This window comes from Mauremys reevesii, linkage group 1 (assembly GCF_016161935.1).
Source record: "Mauremys reevesii isolate NIE-2019 linkage group 1, ASM1616193v1, whole genome shotgun sequence".
NCBI classification, from domain to species: domain Eukaryota; kingdom Metazoa; phylum Chordata; order Testudines; family Geoemydidae; genus Mauremys; species Mauremys reevesii.
Window position 1 is genome coordinate 177,751,399 of NC_052623.1, and position 22,321 is coordinate 177,773,719.

Genomic DNA, 22,321 nt, shown 5'->3' on the forward strand with positions numbered 1-22,321 from the left:
AAACCTGCCTCCAACTGCCAGCCAGAGCACATGGTCCCTCAAACAACCAAACAAACAAACACACTGACAAACACAAGCTCAGCACATGCTTCAGACCCAGCAACTGGAAAGAGGAGTTTCTGAGACAGAGTGAGTCAGGAGTTGAGGGGACATGATTTGAGCTAGGGAGGTTGGGTGCCAGGTGGAAGGCTGTTCTGAGTGTAAGGAATCAGAGGGGAGGGTAGAAGTTTCAGAGCTGGGTGGGAAGAGGGGGAGAGGTTCTGAAACTGGTGGCATCAAGTGAAGTGGGGTGGGTACCGTTAAGCCTTATGGACACATGTAGTTGGGAAGGGGTTTCTGAACAGGTTGGGATTACGCTTGAGGGAGCATGCACTGGGGTTACTGAGCCTGGAAGGAGAGCATGGGGGTTGGATTGACAGGGCTATGAGACTGACTGGAGGGAATGGGTGAATAAACAGGTGAGTGCATGAATAAAGGTGATCTGTGATGGGGAAAGAGCAGAGTAAGAGCTAGATTGGAATAGCAGAGAGGAGACACCAAGACTTGGAGACAACAGTGAAAAGGTTACAGACTTGTGAAGATTTTTTTTCTACTACCTTAACCTTTGCTGTAAAGTGCTCAGGGAATGTGAAAAGCGGTGGGGGGGAGGGGATTTTCCTTTTCTTTCTACTATCTGATTTCCCGTCTTTCACCAAATCATTTTCTCCTTCATAATCCCAATTACACTTCTCCCAATTTCTCACTTTGACAGAAGGGCTTTGGAGAGGGGACAGCATGGGTTAATTGTGGGTACTAGCGTCCCATGACTGCCTTTGATCCCCAGTCAATAATACATCTAATTACAGCTGCTTGCCCACCAAACCTCAGACCCTCGCTCACCTTGTAAATGCTCACAAACTGTAATTAAATACATTTTACTATGACAGAGTAGTATAAAGTTTGTGATCAACACATTCTTAATTAGACTAGCAAGAAAAATGCTTATCTTTGCATGTATTTAAATGTCTCAGTTTTGAGGAACAACACTTGTGTTGATTCCATCAGTGGCATATTCCAGTGCAGTCTTTTCCTGATCACTTTGTTTTGTAAAGGAAGAAAATAGAAAAAGGTACACCAAAAATATTGGTGCAATAAATATTCTGTGTACCTCAGCAGTTATTAAACATTATTATTATGATTTAAGAGTGAGAATTTTTACCTACCAGCTAAGGAAAATCACAATTTGCTTAAAAATCACTTGTAATTAGTTGTTGAAATGCTTCTGAAAACCAACTTTCTATGAAATTTCAAGCAAGTTTATAAAAATTGTGCTTGGTCATATCTTTTAAAGGGTAGACTTCTAATATTTTCCAGCTCTCCATTTCCTTCTTTCCTTATTTATATATAAATAGTGTTCTCAAAATAGGTGAATAGGTTGGGGTCAAATATCTGATGCTAAATCCACTGAAGTTAAAGGAAAGATTCTATTCAATGTGATTTGGATCAGACCGCAAATTCTGTTGCCCTTAATCAAGGAGAATTCCCATAGACTTCAGTAGGTGTTTTGCTTGATTAAAGAATTTACTGTCAATGTTCATGTTTTAATAATAAAAATTAAATTCTAAGCTTTGGATCAACCTCTCCCATTGAAAAAACTAAAAAAAGCGTTGTTGGGGAAGAAATCTCTAGAAATTGATTTTATACAGTTGATTACGTATGTCTACACTAAGCACATTAAGTCGATGGAGTGCGTCCTCACTACTGTGGCTAGCATCAACATACAGAGCGGTGCACTGTGGGTAGCTATCCCACAGTTCCAGCAGTCTCCGCCACCCATTGAAATTCTGGGTTAATCTCCCAATGCCTGATGGGGCAAAAACATTGTTGTGGGTGGTGTGGAGTATGTCGTCAGTCACCCTTCCCTCCATGAAAGCAATGGCAGACAATTGTTTTGTGCCTTTTTTTCCTGGGTTACCTCAATGCAACTAACATTCCCATTTATTGCTGTTTGCTGTGTGCTCCATAATATCTGTGGGAGTAAGGGGGAGACGTTTATGGCAGGGCGGGAGGTCGAGGCAAATCACCTGGTGGATGATTTTGAGCAGCCAGACACCAGGGCGATTAGAAGAGCACAACAAGACATGCTGTGCATCAGAGAGGCTTTGAAAACCAGTTTCATGACTGGCTAGGCTTTGGTGTGACAGTTGTATGTGTTTCTCCTTGATGCAAACCCTTCCCCTGTGTTGATTTTAATTCCCAATAAGCCAGCCACCCTTGCCCCTTCAAAATAAAGTAACTATTGTTTTGAAACCATGCATTCTTTCTTTATTAATTAAAAAAAATGAGATAACAGACAAGGTAGCCTGGGTGGGGTGGGGCAGGAGGGAAGGACAAGGCCACATTGCTTATTGTAGCCACATTAAAAATCAAACTGTTTGAATGACAGACTTCTGTTGCTTGGTCCATCCTCTCGAGTGGAGTGGCTGGGTACCCGAAGCTTCCCCACCTCCCTCATTCTTGGGCATCCGGGTGAGGAGGCTATGGAACATGCGGAGGAGGGTAGGCAGTTATACAGTGGATGCAGCAGGGGTCTGTGCTCTTGTTGGCTTTCCTGTAGCTCCAACAGACGCTTCATTATGTCCATTTGCTCCCCCATTAGCCTCAGCATCACATTCTGCCTCCATTCTTTGCGCTCACTTAATTCTTTCCTGGCCTCTGCCACTGAATACCTCCATGCATTAAGCTGTGCCCTATCAGTGCAGGAAGACTGCATGAGCTTGGAAAACATGTAATCGCAAGTGCGGGTTTTTTTTCCTTCTAATCTGTGATAACTTCAGGAACAGAGATGATAGGGGGAGCATAGAAACAATCTATGCTCTACGATTCTGGGGGAACTGCATGGTCACCTGTGCTGCTGAGTTTGCCACTCTGACCAAACAGAAAATGAAATTTAAAATTTCAACAGGCTTTTCCTGTGTACCTGGCTAGTGCATTAGAGTTGAAAGTGCTGTCCAGAGCGGTCACAATGGAGCACTCTGGGATAGCTCCTGGAGACCAATACTGTCGATTTGCATCCGCACTACCCCAAATTCGACCCAGCAATGTCGATTTTAGTGCAGCTCCCCTAGACCACAAAGGTCGATTTTAAGAGCCCTTTAGGTCGACGGAACGGGATTGGTTGTGTAGACACAGTCATTTTTAAATCGAACTAATGCAGCTAAATTCAACCTAATCCCATAGTGTAGACCAGGCCTTTCAGGATACTCTGAGCTCCTTCCTATCTTCCTTTTATGGGAGGAAGAGTAGCCACCCCAGAGTACACTGTGGAATCCCTACCCTACCCCCAACCAGTCAGAAGCCATGTCTGTCCTGACTAACTCAGTCTGTTAAGGGTCCCCGTTCCCTGACAGAGGGGATCCGCCAGTGGAAAGTAAGAAGAAAAGTTAGTAAAATCTGAAGAAATCCCCATCTTGACAAAACAGAAATTGTCATCCCATGCAATTTCACCCACTCCTGCCTCCAATTCTGCACCCATGCTCCACCTGAACAACATTTTATTATAGTTTCTCTACATTTCTGTGGTCAGAATAATTATTTCATTTATCAAATCACTTATTTATATCATTTCATTTTACAAATAAAAGGAAGATTCCTCACCCATTTCTAAGAGTTTCTTGCATTACACTTCATTTTATTTTTCCTTATAGGTAAGTGGCAACATTTTTCCTTGTGTGGCTAGTGATGTTGTTATGAAATCTACTTAACTCTGCCCTCAAGGACAGCTCCAAACTGAGTAAGATAAAACACATTCTTTACATTTCATGATATACAATATACATGGAGGTTGGAAAATTAACTGAATCACTGAAAAGATATTTTCCCCAAACTCTAACAAGGAAAAAAACACATTAAAATTCATAACTTCTGCATTTTACACTTATCTTTGATGCTTTTCTGAACTGATGACAAGTTTTGTAAAAAGTTTACTTTATAATTTATTTGAAAGAGCATTCTTTCAGTATTTCTGGGTTGAAAGCAGAGAATAAAGTATTGTATCAATAAAACATAATCTGTCAAAGTCTATTTTAAGGCAAGAACATTTTTAAAAAACCCACCTAGAATATGGCATTTCCTTTGAGTTTCACAGTTAATATTTTATCTTCAGTAGTGATGAGCAAACAGAGATTTGGTGTTCAAGATGCATACCCAAGCAGACCACAATCTACTTTCTTGTCATCTTTGCTCTTCCCCTTTCTCATCCCCATGCCAGACTCCTCTGGTTTTCTTTCTTGCCCTTCTGTTCCATGACCTACAGTTAGCCACTTGACATCTATATCTGCATCCCCAATGGGTCCCTACCATCAGTGAAGCTACTCTAACTTCTTGTATCCTCTGGGAACCAGAGTAGAGGTTCCCCAAAATGCATTGCCCTCAAGACCCCATAATTGTAAGATTTGAAGTCATCAAGACAGCTCTTAAATAGCTTGCTTTCTTTTCATCACCACTGCACAGAACACTCGTTAAAGTAGGAGAAATTTATTTGTTCTAATATATGCTACAATTTTGTAAAAAACAAAGCTGTTCAACTAAATAAATAGTCTGAAAATAACAATTTCTCATCCTTCACATAGTGCTTCTGATCACAAACTGTTTGTACATAAGGACTATAAAATCAGTACTTGAAACCAGACAGCTAGTATTGAAAGAACAGTAATTGGACTAGAACAGGTACAAATAAAGAAAACTAATTTAAATTCTAATGCAGTATAGAGTGCATGATCAAAATATAATTCAAAAAAGAAAGATAGATATGACAGGCTATATAGCAGGAAAATAATAGGGAAGTGTAAAAGCCTGAAATACTTTACCTCCTTCCTGCAAAATACAAACCAAACAAAACAAAAACCTGTACAGTTAAAATAGCTTCATCTACTAGTGAATATATATGTCAAAGCTTTTCTGTGAGTGTTGCTATACTGTGTAGGTGCATGCATACTTAGAGTGCAACAGTAATCTTAAAAATCATTGTCACACTTATCTGAATCTTGTAATCAAATGTTCAAAAAAGCCGAAATATTGATTTGTCTCAGCTAGTGTCATGTCATTTCTCAAGATTTCTTTATCCTCCAAATAGCGGGGGGAGGGGGAGAGGGAGGGCGAGGAGAACGGGCATACAGGTTTCACAACATACATGTTAAAACAACAACCAACCAACCAAAACCACTGGTCTATAGAAGACAATGGACCAAATCTGACCAAGATTTAATGACAAGATGACAAAACTGTTATTATTCAGTTTGCTGGTGCTGACTTGGGGAGGCACTGAAAGGTGAACATTACCCGTCAATCACAGCTCAGTTTTAAATTGAATAGGCCTCCACCTAACTCATGGGAAGTCTTGTGAGACATCTGAGAATTCAGACAGAGGACTTGACCAACCTTGCACATTTCTACTTATTCACCATCCAGAGCAAATAACAATTCTTTGGTATTTTTGATAGGTAAGTAAAATGTTACCATTGTGAAAGGTGCATAGGTAGATTTTTGTTCCTGAGCTGGCAAATTTTCATGGAAATCCTGCAAAGCAGCTCTTAGCAAATCCTTTGACATCTGCCTGCTTTGTGATCTGAGTTCCCTTTCCACTGAACATGAGGAGCCACGGGAGTAAAACAATGAAATTGTATGTACAAACACAGTGTTTGATTCCACTAAATGGCAATAACACATGCAGGTGGTGATATGGCCTAAAAATCTGACTCCTGTAAAGAAGTGTATATATACAAATCTTTTTATGTACATAAATTTTAAATCTAAATGACTTGCTCAACTATTTAAGCATCACACTACAATTAAGCAGCCCTGCAAGATATTGTGTAGAAAGTGTACGTGACATGGTATCAGAAGTAAACTAATGCCAGAGGAGAACAGAAACAGAAGGAAAACAGCCTCAAAGGATGCAGACAGCAGAAACAAACAACAACAACTAACATTTCTGGATCTCATTAACATGCCACTCTTGAATGCCCCAGAGAACTTCAGTTTCAACACACCTTGAGAATGGACAGAATGGACGTAAGATTCTGCATTGCTATTAAACTCCAAGGAAACTGGGGATATTCAGGTATCATCTTTAATTTATGCTATGGAGGAGCAGAGTATACCTTTGAATCCTTTGACTTTACTGAAGACAGTCACAAAGGGAGAATGCTTTCATAGTTACCTATATTTGATGCATATGTTATACCTCAGATAAAATTGGTTTATGAAAAGAGCATGTTTTCACCATAGAATTCAGGAATCAAGGGGAAATTATGAATCTTTTATAAGAACTTTGAATACATTGACAGAAAAATGATTTTTGGAGGGGGGGGAATGCAGAACATGAAAATATCAGAGATAAGCTAATTATAGATCTTGCAGACAAGAACCTTTCAAAGCAACTACAATTGAAGGCCGATGTAACCCTAACCATAGCTATCCAAATAGCAAAGCTATTGTGAAACTGTAAAACAAACTTTACAAACTTGTAAAATAAAAAAACTAACTTTGTAGTTATAAACAGATTCATCTTGAATGCTAAAAGTTATTACCATAAAAACCCTGAGGTTATGAGGAAAATCCAGGCAAACTACAGAGTCTTTTAGAACAAATGTACAAGATGTGAAAAATTTCATAGCTCAAGATATCCAGCTGAAGGTGAAATATGTAACAAATGCACAAAATGAGTAACAAATGCACACACTGACATTTTGCAGCAGGCTACCCCACTAAGGCAGTGACAAAGCTAACTACAATGACAGAAAATCAAGAACCATTGTTGCTGGGATCTATCATGTGTGACACAGCCTGCTTGGAGAGTGAAACTGAATTTTCATGGAAAGAATACTCCCTTTATAATTGACTCAGGAGCAGATGTGACCGTCATCTCAGAAGGGACTTATAATCACCTTCAACCATTTCCAGCACCTAAATCACTGGACACAGCCTTGCTTAGCCCTGGAGGTATTCTTAACCGCATGGGCTAGTTCACCACAGAAACAACTTACAACAATAAAAACAGTGCATTTAGAAGTGTATGTGATCAAAGACCAACAACCTTTGTCACCTGGACTGCATGATGTGCCTACTGAGAAAAGTGGATGAACTCAACAGAGAATGTGGTGATACTGAACATTTAAGAAGAGATCCAGTACAAATAACTTCAAGAGACAACATGAAACCATACAGTGTACAAATATCTCTACGAGACAGACCTAAGAAGAGCCTAGCTGCCGATTTTATGTGCATTCAGAGGACATTATTGTCATAGTGGACTATTTTTTCCAGGTATATAAAAATGTACTTGAAAGACATAACATGTCAAAGTGGTATTGAGAGAGTGAAGTTCACTTTTCATCACTTCAGTATTCCAGAACAACTAGTAATGGACAATGGACCACAATTCACTCTAACAGAATGTAAGAATTCCAAATGAAATATTTTGATCATATTACTAGTGGCCCACATTACCCAGAAATGAATGGAGAGGCTGAGAAAGTTGTACTAACAGCCAAGAAAATACTATAGCAGGAAGATCCATCCAGTGCTCTTCTGAGTTACAGATTTAGACCAATAGCAGCTACTGGATATAATCCAGCACAGCTTCTGTTGGGAAAACAACTCAGAACTACTGTTCCAACTTTGGAAAAGAACCTATTTCCAAAGTTGCCAGACATGAAAAGAGTAGCCAAATCAGATAAAAAAGGCAAAGAACTTATAAAAGTGTTAGTAAGATGTCACTCAGATAACTGCAGGCTGTTGAAGCTGGTGACCATGTTTGTATCAAACTGGATGGTGAAAAAGGATGGACAAGTCCAGCTGTCGCAAAGTAAAGGAATTCAGTGTCCAGATCACATGCAATTGATACAAGTTTAAATCAATATGTTCAGAGACACTTAACAGACAAAGAGATATGTACTGAACTTTAAAAACCAGTGTAATAGTGTAAATTTTGTAAATGGCAGGGCTGTAGAACTTAAAGGGGGAGAGACAGTGAAATGATAAACTGTATTATACTTGTTCAGTGAGTAGTGGTGCTGTGTGTAACATGCCTTATTAAGCTGACCTCTGCCAGACCTGGAAGGGCATTAAAGGCTGTTATAATGAACACATCTGTGTTGTAGCTTTCTGAGAAGGAGGCTCTGTAGCCAGTCCTTTTCTGGTACAGGAGCCTGATCTGCAAGTAGAGGCCCTGCAACATGCCATGTACAAGGTGTACATAAATGGGATGAAAAGTCAAGTCTCAATTTCACTCAGGTCAATTGAAATGTTGTCTTTTGACAATTTGAAATATTTCATTTTGATTTTGACCTTTTTTAATCTTAATTTAATTTAAAATTTTGAAACAAGTCATTTTGAACTCATAAAGGAACTTATCTTCATTTAGAAAATGTCAAAATGGGATGTTTTGGCAATTTCAAAACTTTTTTTCAATGCTATTTTGAAATGGGAGACTTGTTTCCCGCAAACTTTCAGTTTTTATGAATCTGCAAATTCCAATTAAACCTTTCATCAAAAAATTCCTAACCAGCTCTATTTGAGACCACCTATAAAAATAAAAAGGTCTGTTCTTTTTGCCAGATGGGGGTACAAGAAGGAATCAAGATAATGTCTTGGTAAGAATATCCTACTTTTTTTTCTGTTTTACAATGCATTCCAATTTCATAAACAATCCAAACCCCCTTATATTTTAAGGAAGTATCCCATAGCTTCTGTCAGGGATAATTTAGAGATTAAATATATCTGCCTCACCATGAGAGAAGGGAGAGGAAATGAACTATATGACCTCTTGAGGTCCCTTCCAGCCCTACAGTTCTATGATCTCTTAAATTTAATTACATATTACCCCATTATTTTCCCTTACCACACACACAGAAAAGCTGGATTCCTAGCTAGTAAGTCCATTAAGGACAATGAAGTTAAACATGGGATTTAAACATGTACTAAAGTGATTTGCTGAATGGGGAACCTTCCCACTGAATTTTTGGAATTTCTGCTTTATTCTAATGAATAGATAGTAGCTAAAGATAGACATTGGTCTGAATAACCTAGATTACTCTGTGTATTTATTCTGCAGTATTGTTTTCTTTGAAATGAATATCTGTGATGTGTAATTCCTTCATGTCTTTGGGTTGTGAGTTCAATCCTTGAGGGGGCCACTTAGGGATCTGGGGCAAAAATTGGTCCTGCTAGTGAAGGCAGGGGGCTGGACTCGATGACCTTTCAAGGTCCGTTCTAGTTCTAGGAGATTGGTATATCTCCAATTATTACATTGGAAGCCTTACATTTAAATACCAAAAATAAATTCAATAATGGTAGAGTCGTGAAGAATTCAGTTAGATTTAATGCAGAATTTTTGAGCTTGTCAGATTCTGAAAAGAGTTCAGAAATAAGACAGGTCTTATTTATTTCAGTGAGTGTAGCACGTGATACATTGGTCTTCTCGTTCTCTGTCAGCTTATTTAGAATTGATTAAAAAATTGACCATCTCTCCCTCCCGTCCCCCACAAAAAACCTTGGTTTGGGGAAGGAGAAGGCTCCCAACATACAAGCTCTCTTCTTTGAGAGACTCTCCTGTGATAAGAAATCATCATAGCAATAGACATAACATACAAAAAAAATCTATACTTTACTTTAGTATTATTATAGCATCTGCTGCCATAACTGTAAAAAAACCCTACTGTATTGTTTTTTTTTTTTTTTTAATGAGTGGAGAACATGCTTATTTTTAAATGACAGAAAGAGATACGGTAAATTAGAAGCAATAACATAGAAAGGTTTTTTTTCTTGTTTTCTGCTGACATGTTTGTGAAATCACCCCACCTGTGACTTGGTACCACAATTATGGGAAGGTTAAAGAGGCTAGTATCTTAAGAGTTGGTCTCTTTCTTTTACATTCACATAGGAAGTACCCAGGCACCTTCAAACACTATGTTCAGAGGTACCATTAATTTCTTTAACTGATTCAGTCCACATCTAGTTATAAGATGCTTTAAATTCATCCAGTACTATTAAATAACTATATTTTAAATCAGTCATAGCTTATCAAGGCAACTTATGTTGCCCACATAGAACTGTAGGAATGATTTACAGTAAGTGTCTGTAGCTCATAAAATAACTAAATGAGTTTTCTGCTTCAAAAGTGCTTTAATCATACTACTTTCACCATTTATGAAACACTTCATGTTTGTAGTCGCACAAGCGTAGTGGTATCAAAATCTTTTAATTCTGATTTCTTTTTTTATGTGCTCTTTGTTTATATCCCTGTTTATTCTGATCTTCTTTTTATTGTCTTTTCAAAGCTTTATGGTACATTATGGGTTTGTTTATTGTAGAAAGTCTTATCTACATCAACGTTACTGTGAATCACTTGTGAATTGCCTAGTTGGTTGTGTATTTTTATAGCTTCCATTTGTGATGACCTTTCAGGCAGAACATTTGTGCAAGTTGTAACATGTTTTAAGTAGCATTTGCATCATCAGCTTTAACTCTAAAGGAAATAACTTAAGATAAATATTCTTTCATATTCCTATTATTGTTATAGAACTGAGAGGATCCAACCAAGATCGGAGAGACCCATTGTGCTTGTCATTGTGCACACAAGTAGTAAGAGACAGTCCCAGGCCTGGTCTACACTGGGGGGGGGTCGAACTAAGGTACGCAAGTTCAGCTACGCGAATAGCGTAGCTGAACTCGAACTACCTTAGTTCGAACTACTTACCCGTCCTGATGGCGCGGGATCGAAATCCGTGGCTCCCCCGTCGACACCGCCGTTCGCGGTGGTGGAGTTCCGGAGTCAATGGGAGCACGTTCGGAGTTCGATATATCGCGTCTAGATGAGACGCGATATATCGAACTCCGAGAAGTCGATCGCCACCCGCTGACCCGGGCGGGTAGTATGGACGTACCCCCAGTCTCAAAATGGTTACAGTGTGAGTAGGTAAGCCATCAAAGGGTGAGAGAAAGGAAGTGTTATCTTCATTTGAGGGTTGGTCTACACTGAAGTTACATCAGCATAGCTGTGTCTCTCAGTGGTGTGAAAAACCTACACCCCTGAGAGATGTAGTTAAGCCCCTAACCCCTGGAATAGACGGTATTAGATCAATGGAAGCATTCTTCCTAAATCTTGGGAAGGTGGATTACCTACAGTGACAGGAGAACCTCTTCAGTCACTGTAGTAAGTGTCTATGTTGAAGTGCTACAGTGGTGCAGCAGCAGCACTGCAGTTGTACCGCTGTAGCATTTTACATGGATACATAGCCTTAGAGATGGCGTACTCAGAAACAGACATCTTGAATGACCCTGAACGATAAGACTGGTAGAAGTACAGTGCCTAAATCCAATGATTTACCTGCAAGACTATCCTTCCCTCACTAGAATGCTGTTTTGTTACAAAATTAATTATTTGGGCAAAATTGTCATACTACTTAATGGACTAATCAGACCTATGAAAGAAATAGAATGGTCTCAGGACAAGAATCATCTACCCTGCTCAAAATTTTAACATGAGATAACATGACTCTATCAAGACCAGGGATGTCAAGTCTGTCTTTGTATTTATCAGCAATTTTTCTTTCCAAATGTTTACACGCCTTACATAGAAGAAATGAGCACTGTGTCTTAGCAAACTGGTAATAGTTACTGGCAGGTGTTTACAATATTTGTGTTTTTAAATCATGTTAACTGGTCTTGGTTAATCTAGGGTTTTAAACTCCGCTATCTTTATTTACATTAGGTGCTAAGCAGTATTTAAAATACAACTAACCCATTACCTATCATGCTTTAAAAATATATCCTACTTTCCTATTTTGATAGGGCCATGGATGCTGAAGTCTTAAAAATTATGGGCCAGAGATGAAGGGAAGAATGAGAGAGACAGGAATAAAAGTTTAAAAGAATAGAGGAGAGGGTGGGACTGTAACATCAATATAGAACAGCAACATAGAAGACCAGACCAGTGGATTGTCCACTTTCTTTTTAGAAACATTGGGTAGATGCTGGCTACAAAAGTAGTTCTGTGAATTTTTTTATTTGTTATACAAAGAAATTTCACTCTGTTCTCACCCTCTTCCTGATATTAGGCTAGTAGCATATAGATTACAATTTCTTCTGTGTGTGTTTGCTTTAATCATAATTAAATTAAAAATGTGAATGTTGTCATGGTTTATACTGTACAAGGAATATTTTTCTCATGCTAGAAGAATTCTGATTTCCCAATAATCATTAATTATTTACAGATGGTTAACAATCACCATAGCAATTCAGACGTTTTGATAAGTGAGACTTGTGCCTTCATATTCCTTCCTTACAAGCTATAAGATTTTTTTTTCATCGGACATGACTAAGAACAAATGCACTTTGCATTGCAGAGGATTTACAGTAGTTCCTCTAGTAGTTTCTCCATGCTGAAGCAGCCTCACTTTTGTTAGTGAATCTTTGGACAGGTCTACACTAAGGGCGGGGGTCGAACTAGGGTACGCAAGTTCAGCTACATGAATAGCGTAGCTGAACTAGAAGTACCCTAGTTCGAACTACTTACCCGTCCAGACGCCGCGGGATCAAAGTCCGCGGCACCAAGGTCAACTCCGCCACCGCCGTTTGCAGTGGTGGAGTATCGGAGTCGACCGGAGCGCGCGGGGAGTTCGAACTATCGCATCTAGATTAGACGCGATAGTTCGAACTCCGAGAAGTCGAACTCACCGCGTCGACCCGGCAGGTAAGTGTAGACTAGCCCTTTGAGATTTCTTGGGCATTTTGTAACTAAAAGAAAATGGAGCTATCACTCATTGATAATGTGTTAGATGGCTAACTCTGGGCACAAGACATTAGATCAGTAATTTCATAATTGCTCATTCAATGTAAATCTGGATAATAACCAGCAGGGAAAATGTACAAAATCAACCCAAACAAGAATGTATCTTGGCATGTTTTATGTCGATCAGTATCACCTGAGAGACCAATTTATATAGTTGTGAGAGGCCCACCTATGCAGACTTGCACCAACAATTCCAATTAACCTAGTGCTAGTCACTGGAGAGAAAATTGGCCTCATAGCATTTACTATAGTAAAAGGCCCCAAGGAAGTAGCTTTGTTTTCAGCTTAAGACTGGATTGCTAAAGACCCAGAAAGAACCCTTGTTTCCAAGGAGGTTTCTTGAGAATTTTGAGACCTACAGGCTACTACGCTTCAGAATAGGCAGTACTGATCATTTAGGAGTTGCTCTGGAGGACTGGATACCAAAGGCAGTTTCCACTCTATCATGGCTGTGATGAAGTCTATTGAATGCTGAGATAGGACTGAATTACCTGAGGAAAGGGAAATGTTGACAATCCTGGACAAAGAAGAGATTGAAAAATGTTGGTAGCAGTTTCATGAAAGTCAAATTACAATGTTACAACAACATCCAAGGGAAGATGAGCTTTCTGTAGTTATGACTGATTAACCTGAACTGTATGGATACTCCTAATATGGGGAAACCTATTATTTCCTTGGGAAGGCTATGACAGAAAATTAAGGAGGAGCAATAAAAGAGTGCAGTCAGAGTGATATACCTGTGTAGAGTATATTAGGTTTATGCAAGTCAGTAATTTCTTAAACCTGACAATGGATAAAAATACATTGATGTGGCAAAATGAGGGCATACACATGCATGGAATAAAGCATCAGGCTGCAACTTTTATTAAACTTTAACACAGGGCCCTACTGACCCATCACCCATATTCTCCTATACCAGACATTTAACTGGTTCCAGGGTGGGGGTTACAGGGCTCCTTACCATTCAACCCATAACTGACATCAAGGTTACAGTGCTGCTTACCATATAATCCTTAAGGTGGGGGAGGGCTGAGCTCTCCTCAACCTATCCCTCATAACTCAGCTCTCTCTGAGTCCTAACACCTTCTCCCCTACAAGGGGAACAGAGGGTGCAGCAGGGTGGGAACTTCAGCCCATGAAGGCCACAATATCTCACTCTATCACATCAGCCCAAGGCCCATCACCCAAGTCCCAGGTCTTTTACTTCTGGGAACGGTTCATTGTATTCTCATAACTGCACTGGAAACCAAGTGCATGTTGCGATGAATAAAGTACACCATCCCAGTACCTCAGTCATGTACTAAGCGCCTTCCTACTCAACCCACTGTGACTTGAAGATGCTGTGAGAGAGGCAAAAAACTCCCTGGTCCTCTGTCAATTGGCCCATGGGAGAAAAAAATCCTTCCTGACTCCCTAAACATGCAATTCTCTAGATCCGTGGCATCTATCATGCCAGGTTCCCATCTTTAGTTCAGGTGGGTAGGGTGGGCTGCTGGAATGGAGCTGAAAGAGGCTCTACATGGCCCCTGTGCTGGGCTAAATCTTGGGAGCTGGGGAATTCTGGCCAATCAGCTTCCCTCTCCTCCAGCTGGCCAATGGGTGCCAGAGACTTCCAGGGGGAGGAGCTACCTATTGCCTCCTCTCTTGCTCCTGGGACTGTCCCCCTTTCACCACAGGCCCCATGAAGTTCCTCCAAGCATTGATGCAGCTGGGGGGCATTTTTGTAGCTTTTGCAAAAGCATCAACAAAGTGTTTGTTCCTGGGGGAAACCAAAATACATTGTGGGCTTACAGGGGTACATGTTTAATACATTGCAGTTGATTCATCTGGTATTGTCATAGTGATTCCAACACCTCATGACTTAATAAAACTTGTGTGTCAAATGCTGTTCTGAAATGGCTCTAGTTGAAAGTGAATAAAAGGTTGAGCATTTTAAAGGTTACACCAGCTCCCAAGATAAGAGAGAAAAATTGAAAAAGTCATTAGCAATAAAGAAATCTTTTGACTCCACTCTATCAAGGAGATGTAGCTACAGAATAGTCTTTCTCATAAATTTCACATCTAAGGACGTCTTTGCTCCCAGACTTTGTGAAGTGTCTAGATTACAGTTTTAGTATAAGGGTTTTCACTAAAGTTGGTCAAATATTTTTGAATTTCAAAATGTTAACATTTCAATTTTTTAAAAATTAAAAATATGTCGGAAACAATTATTGCATTTTTGCAAAATTTTGTGCCTTAGGTTATGGCCAGGTTTAATCTTCATATTATCAGTTCAACTATTACTAAACCTTCAATTCCATATCTGTGTGGCTTCTTCTATGGAAGCTACATCTCTTTAGATGTATAGAATGTATTAGGCCCACCAGATTTGGTATTGCACTGGCGTGCAGAAAGATTTAAATTTTATTTCACAAATTCGAGTAAAGACAGTAAAAACAACCCAGGTATCTTTTCATCAGAGAGATGCTCTAGAAGAGGAAATTTCCTAATATGTAAAGCTTATGGCTTTAGAAGTAGTAGAAAGAGTAAAGGCCTTCAAAACAGATAGGCAAAAGGATTTAGGGCTGTTGATTAATTGCAATTAACTCAAAAAAATTTGTTGTGATTAAAAAAATAATCGTGATTAATCTCATGTTTTTCTACATTTTCATATAGTATTATGTGGTGTAATGGATATCAAAGTGTATATTATTTTTTATTACAAATATTTACACTTTGAAAAATGATAAACAAAAGAGAGAGTATTTTTCAATTCACCTCCTACAAGTACTGTAGTGCAATCTCTTTATTGTGGAAGTACAACTTTCAAATGTATTTTTTTGTTACATAACTGCACTCCAAAGCAAAACAATGTAAAACTTTAGAGCTTACAAGTCCACTCAGTCCTACTTCTTGTTCAGCCAATCACTAAGACAAACAAGTTTGTTTACATTTACAGGAGATAATGTTGCCCACTTCTTATTTACAGTGTCACAAGAAAGTGAGAACAGATGTTCACATGGGACATTTGTAGCTGCCATTGCAAGGTATTTATTTGCTGGATATGCTAAACATTCGTATGTCCCTTCATGCTTCGGCCACCATTCCAGAGGACATGCTTTCATGCTGATGATGCCTGTTAAAAAAATAATGTGTTAATTAAATTTGTGACTGAACTCCTTGGGGGAGAATCGTACATCTCTGACTCTGTTTTACCCTCATTTTACCATATATTTTGTGTTATAGCAGTCTCGGATGATGACCTAGCACATGTTCATTATAAGAACACTTTCGCAGCAGATTTGACAAAGCTCAGAGAAGGTACCAATGTGAGATTTCTAAACATAGCTACAGCACTCGACCTAAGGTTTAAGAATCTGAAGTGCCTTCCAAAATCTGAGAGGGATGAAGTGTGGAACATGCTTTCATAAGTCTTAAAAGAGCAACACTCAGATGCAGAAACTACAGTACCCAAACTATCAAAAAAGAAAATCAACCTTCTGCTGGTTGTATCTGACTCAGATAATGAAAATGAACATGTGTTAGTCTGTACTGCTTTGGATTGTTATCGAGCAGAACCCGTCATTGGCATGGACGCATGTCCTCTGGAATGGTGGTTGAAGCATGAAGGGACACATGAATCTATAGCTCATCTGGCACATATATATCTTGTGACACCAGCTACAACAGTGCTATACGAACACCTATTCTTACTTTCAGGTGACATGAACAAGAAGCTGGCAGCATTATCTTCTGCAAATGTAAACAAATTTGTTTGAGTGATTGGCTGAACATGAAGTAGGACAGAGTGGACTTGCAGGCTCTAAAAATTTACACTGATTTATTTCTGAATACAGTTTTTTTGTACATAATTCTACATTTTTAAGTTCAACTTTCATGATAAAGAGATTGCACTACAGTATTTGTATTAGGGGAATTGAAAAATTCTATATCTTTTGTTTTTATACAGTGCAAATACTTGCAATAAAAAATAAATATAAAGCGAGCCTGTACACTTTGCATTCTGTGTTGTAATTGAAATCAATATATTTGAAAATGGAGAAAATATCCAAAAATATTTAAATAAATGGTATTCTATTATTGTTCAACAGTGCAATTAATCGTGATTAATTTTTTTAATCGCTTGACAGCCCTAATTTAAAGATGGCCATACAGCAGGGAGATTGCATGGGTAAACTGGATCTAAAAAAGTGTTTAAGCTTTTCCATGTGTCAGAATTTCAGAAGATTTCTGAAGAGTTCCTGAAAAGAAAAGATATTGTAGTGGAAGGTTACGTTCTTTGGCAGGCAGTTGCATCAGAAGCATTTACTGTATTAATGAGGGCATTTGCCTTGATCTTAGGAATAAAGTTATTTAGACATTATGCTGTCTTTGGCACAGAAGGAAAATCTGCTGGGATACCATAAAGGGACAGAGCCTCACCTCTTAGAAACACTGAGATTCATACTCAGTTAAGAAAATCTCTTGCAGGTACTAGGAAGAGAACTGGATCTCTGGGGTTTGGCAAAGATTATATCTACGACTTTACAAATTCATTGGAAGAAAATGGGGACAACTCTGCCCTTCTGTCAGTGTGATGGTTTCACAATGGCTCACTGGTTCTATCAGTGTTCGGGGTGACTAGTGACATTACTCCTGGCCTTCAGGATGAGATCCTGAAAACTAGATTGATAGCATGGTGGAAAAGGGTGACATGCTTGGAAAAGGCTGATGTGCCTGTGGATGTACTTATTGCTGATATCACCCAAGTCATTTCATCCTCTACTATTTCCTTATACTGCTGGAAGCTAACGCATAACAGATGTTCTGAAGAACACATTGTTAGACATGCCATCGTTGTTTTTAGATTTCCTACACATTACATGCACAAGTATTGATTGAAAATGAAATGATAATGACCTACTTTAGCGATATTGGAGGGCCCAGGCATGATGAATATCTGAATTTCTAATCTGTGCAACATATTGAAATGGGCAATAAAGTTGATTATTGGACTAATGGAAGTTCAAGTGCTATAGATGTCTTTCCAAAATGTGACTTATAATGGGATCTCACATGTCTGAAAGCAGGATGATTCCTGGGGTCTTTATGTTTATGATAGATTTGAAATGGTTAAATGTTGAGATCTTTCATAGCTAAACTTTTCAAAAAGAGCTGACATTTTGTCAATATTGATTCAGACTTCTCAGTGTCAATGGAGTAAAAAATAATAAAGTTGTATTGCTGCAGGGACATGAAGAAAAGATATTTGATTGATTCTATTATTACCCAATGAGGGCTATTATAGAGCAGGGACTAAAAATGGCAATTAGATTCTTACCTTCTTAAGGGGGGGCGGGGGAATAAACTCTCATTTAGAGACTTGACAGATTAGAGCCTAAATATGTATCCAAAAAAGAATCAGAATGATCAATCCATCAGATTTGTTTCTAGAAGCACAGAAATTGTTCCATAATCGGTACTTTCACTAACTAGAGATCATGCAAGTGTTGTTTAGTTGTATTTAAAATAAGAAAGATGTCTAAAACCAGTATGCTTGTCAGGAAATGGTATAATTGTATACTCATTAATGCCATAAATTAAATTTAGAGTAGAGAGCTAAAGATAATATTGCTTAAATCATTGTAAATTGTTGTTCATTTTTATTTTTTAAATTAGCTTTAATTTAATAAGAAATAAGATCATTTTAAAATGATCCCTTTCAGTTTTACATGTCTGTTTAGTCTTACACTTGCAAATGATTGCAATACTGATATTCCTGCTGTCTTAAAGTGCTTTCTCCTGTTTTCAGGAACTTGTAACTCAGTAACAGAAATTTCCTTTAGACGAAATAGTAATAATAATAATAATAATTAATATTCAACCTGGGAGAGAGAATTTCTTTAAACTATGTAAATTCAAAAAATATATAAAAATATAACTTTTAGTATTTTGGTACTTTTTCACATTTGAACAATTCAGAAATAACTTAAAATGCCTCTGGCAGATGAGAAGTGTCTATTTTTTGCATACTTATGTTAGCATATTGTAAATCAGTAAAATCATCTGGGGCCAATCTGCCTTTTTTATTTTGAGGGGAGAGGAACAATCTAGACATTTTAAAAAGATGTTTGTATATCCAGTGAAAAACAGAAATAACAATGCACCTGATGTGCTTGTGGCAAATATGAATTATTTCGACAGTTTTTTCTTTTAAATCCATATTAAAGCATTGCATAGGGTTGCATCTTTACAAACAATGTTGGATATATTAGAATATCAGTGATAGAAATGGAGTTTTTTTAAACTAGACAATCCCTCTAATTTTAATTATAAATATATCAAATATTGGGTTGTGGTCATATGAAAATATTGCTGTTAGCTAATTATATATACATTTGTATTTGATAAAGGTTTTTTTATATATTAAAAAAATAACCTACATCAAATACAGGACTAGATTCTGATTCACCTACCCGCAGTAGTACAATGGGACTACTCAAATAGTAAGGAACTACTCAAGCAATCTGATCAGTGAAGGCAGCAGAAACTGACTAAGCATGTCCAGGAGAGTTTGTTCCTTGGCCATTTCCTTCCCACCTCTCTCTCTCTCTCTCTCACTCTCTTTCTCTCTCTCTCTCTCTCTCTCACACACACACACACTTTTTCTGAATCCATATGTGGTTTTACTTGTAGATGACACTGGAACTTCTACCCTTTTTGCTTTCTCCTGCCAGCCTGCCATCAATACTTGAGTCTACTAAGACTTGCTTCAGATAAACATATTGAAAAACATGCTGTCAATTGCTAAGAGGAGCCCTTTCAGCCAAAGTTCATCAACTACTTTTCCTCTGACTCAAAACTTGTATTCAACTACACATCACTCTTGACTTGTTTTTCATCCACCATGTCTAGAATCTATATATCTGCTCTCATTTCTGAAGCACCATCAGCAAAAGACACTCAGCTTCTAAAATTCAGGTTCCTAATTCACCTCCTCTTTGTCTTACAGCCATAGTTCCTCCTTTTCATCTTTTTAAAAGCCTAGTTTCTTTTTCATCTCTCCTCCCCCGCCCCAATAAGAAACAACCTCCCTGAAAAGTTGGGACTCTCCTGCTATGTGAATTGTTTTATAATCCTGTTTGGAATAGTATCGGGGCTTTTTGAATATAGGCTGTTGTGGATTGTGACACTTGTGCCAATGAGAGGTTAAAATGATATATCACATGGTTTCACAATAAGATGCTGCAGTACAACTAAAGACAATTGAGAACTATGATTTATTTTTCTAGGAAAGGAAGTTGAAGGGATGTATGCTTCTAGCAGACATAGTAACAGCAGGCATGTGTACTAGACCTTTTATTGTGAACCTGTCATCAACCCAACAGCTGTTCCACAGTATATAGTACAATTCATTACAGATTATCATATTGAATGTTTCCTGTCCTATGTCATCAGCCAAAGAAAATAAAGAAAAACAGACATTAATCAATAACACAACAATAAAAGCTAAGGATTAACTTCCTGATATTTATATACCATTCTGTAAAGGAAATACATAGGAATTGCTTTACTGGGTCAAACCAGAGGTCCATTTAGTTTATTACCCTATCTCTAACAGTAACCGGTACAAGATGCTTCAGAGGAAGGTATACGAAAACCTCATAGTGGACATGAGAGAATAACTCTCTGTAGATTAAGTTTCTTTCTAAACTCTGTCTGTTAGTGCCTGCTTTATACATGAAGACTTTAGAGCCCTTAGGATCTATCTATCTATCTACCTATCTAGAGAGAGAGAGGTGTGGCAACATCTGTATATAGAGGGTGGGTTCCTGTTTTCACTTAAAACAGAGTGTCAACCTCTATTGTATGAAACATGAAATGCATCTTCCCCAAATTTGCAGATATAACTTTATTGTAGGGGAAAATGCATTTGGGGCTAAACCGTATTATACTGATCGGCCACTAGGTGGAGCTGTGTGTAAAATAACATTTAAATAAACCTCAGCCATACCTGGTGGAGCATTAAGAGCAGGGGTTGGCAACCTCTGGCATGCTGCTCGCCAGAGTAAGTACCCTTGCGGGCCAGTTTGTTTACCTGCCGCGTCGGCAGGTTCGGCTGATCGCGGCTCCCACTGGCCGTGGTTCACCTTCCCAGGCCAATGAGGGTGGCGGGAAGACGCGGCCAGCACACCCCTCACCTGTGCTGCTTCCCGCCGACCTCATTGGCCTGGGACAGGGAATCGCGGCCAGTGGGAGCCACGATCGGCCGAACCTGCCGACACGGCAGGTAAACAAACTGGCCTGGCCTGCCGGAGTGCTTACCCTGGCGAGCCGTGCGCCAGAGGTTGCCGACCCCTGAATAAGAGCATATGATGAACACATCTGGTGTGTATAAGCAAGCTCTGTGACCAATCAATATTTGGTATGGAAGTACAAAACAGGAACGGGGTGGGGAGAGGTTCACCTAAATTTGGTGAAATGGGACTTTCTCCAATTTGTGTCCTTTTTTTCCAATTCTCTTGCTAACAAACAACTAATTTATTATCCCTCAGACTTCCTATTTAGTTGTCATTAGCAACTACCTTTGAATGTACATTATAAGAATTAGATTGTAAACAGGAAAAACAATTGTGAATAAATTTGCTTATCTTATTTTATTCACAATTTTCCCTTATTCAAAATTGTCGCCATCCTCCATAACTTGAAATGTGATTGAAGCTACTCATTGCCTCAATAGACAATCCCTCAGTATAATGCAAAACCTTAATTACAACCTCATGCTTCACACAAGACAAAACTGACAAACCTGAATATTTGCTAATGTTGCTGAGGTTCTAATTTAAGTTTTGTGTTATAATGTGAAATATTAAGGTTTAGTGTATTTTCATATCAGTTGGACACAGAAGGCTTCCATTTCATTTTTATTGTAAATGGCTATGGGCAGGAAATGGCTTTCTAGTTCTACAGAAGCTTTTCATTTTTTTTTTAAATGCCCATCCCAAATTGGGAGAAAAGTTGAAATCATAAAAGAATTTGTGAACCAAAAATCTAGGGGAAAAATCACTTAGAGTCAATCAAAATGTTTTGTTTTGATCATTTTGAAATATTTTTGTTTCAATTTTGACCTTTTATTTTTAATTATTTTAACAATACATTGAATTGTATTTCTAAACAAAAGTTGTTTCAAACTGAAAAAAAAAAAGTCAAAATGGAACATTCTGTTAATTTCAAAACTTAAAACCTTTTTTAAGTGAAATCCATTGAAACTGGAACTTTCCAAAAAAAAGTTTCACTTTCAATTAATCTGCATTTTCTGACAAATGTATTGTAAAAAAAAATTCATGTCAGGCAATAACTATGAATTTGCCCTTGTGTCCTTAGTAAAAATTTGCCCTGTGACCTGGTGTGCATAGTATTGTGCGTTGTTTTTAGTTAGTTCGGTTGGTTCATTTTTGGTAGACAGATGTGGCTGTTTTTCAGGACTCCAAATGTTCTGGAATTGCATAA

General features: G+C 38.3%; 1 long non-coding RNA gene across 1 annotated transcript in view; it reads left to right on the plus strand.

Annotated features, from left to right (window-relative positions):
* Window positions 1-29: 29 nt before the first annotated feature.
* Window positions 30-22,321, plus strand: part of LOC120397821 — a 37,310-nt gene continuing 15,018 nt past the window's right edge. The window contains exon 1 of the long non-coding RNA XR_005594021.1: window positions 30-129. This is a non-coding gene — a long non-coding RNA (uncharacterized LOC120397821). The remainder of the gene's footprint in view (window positions 130-22,321) is intronic.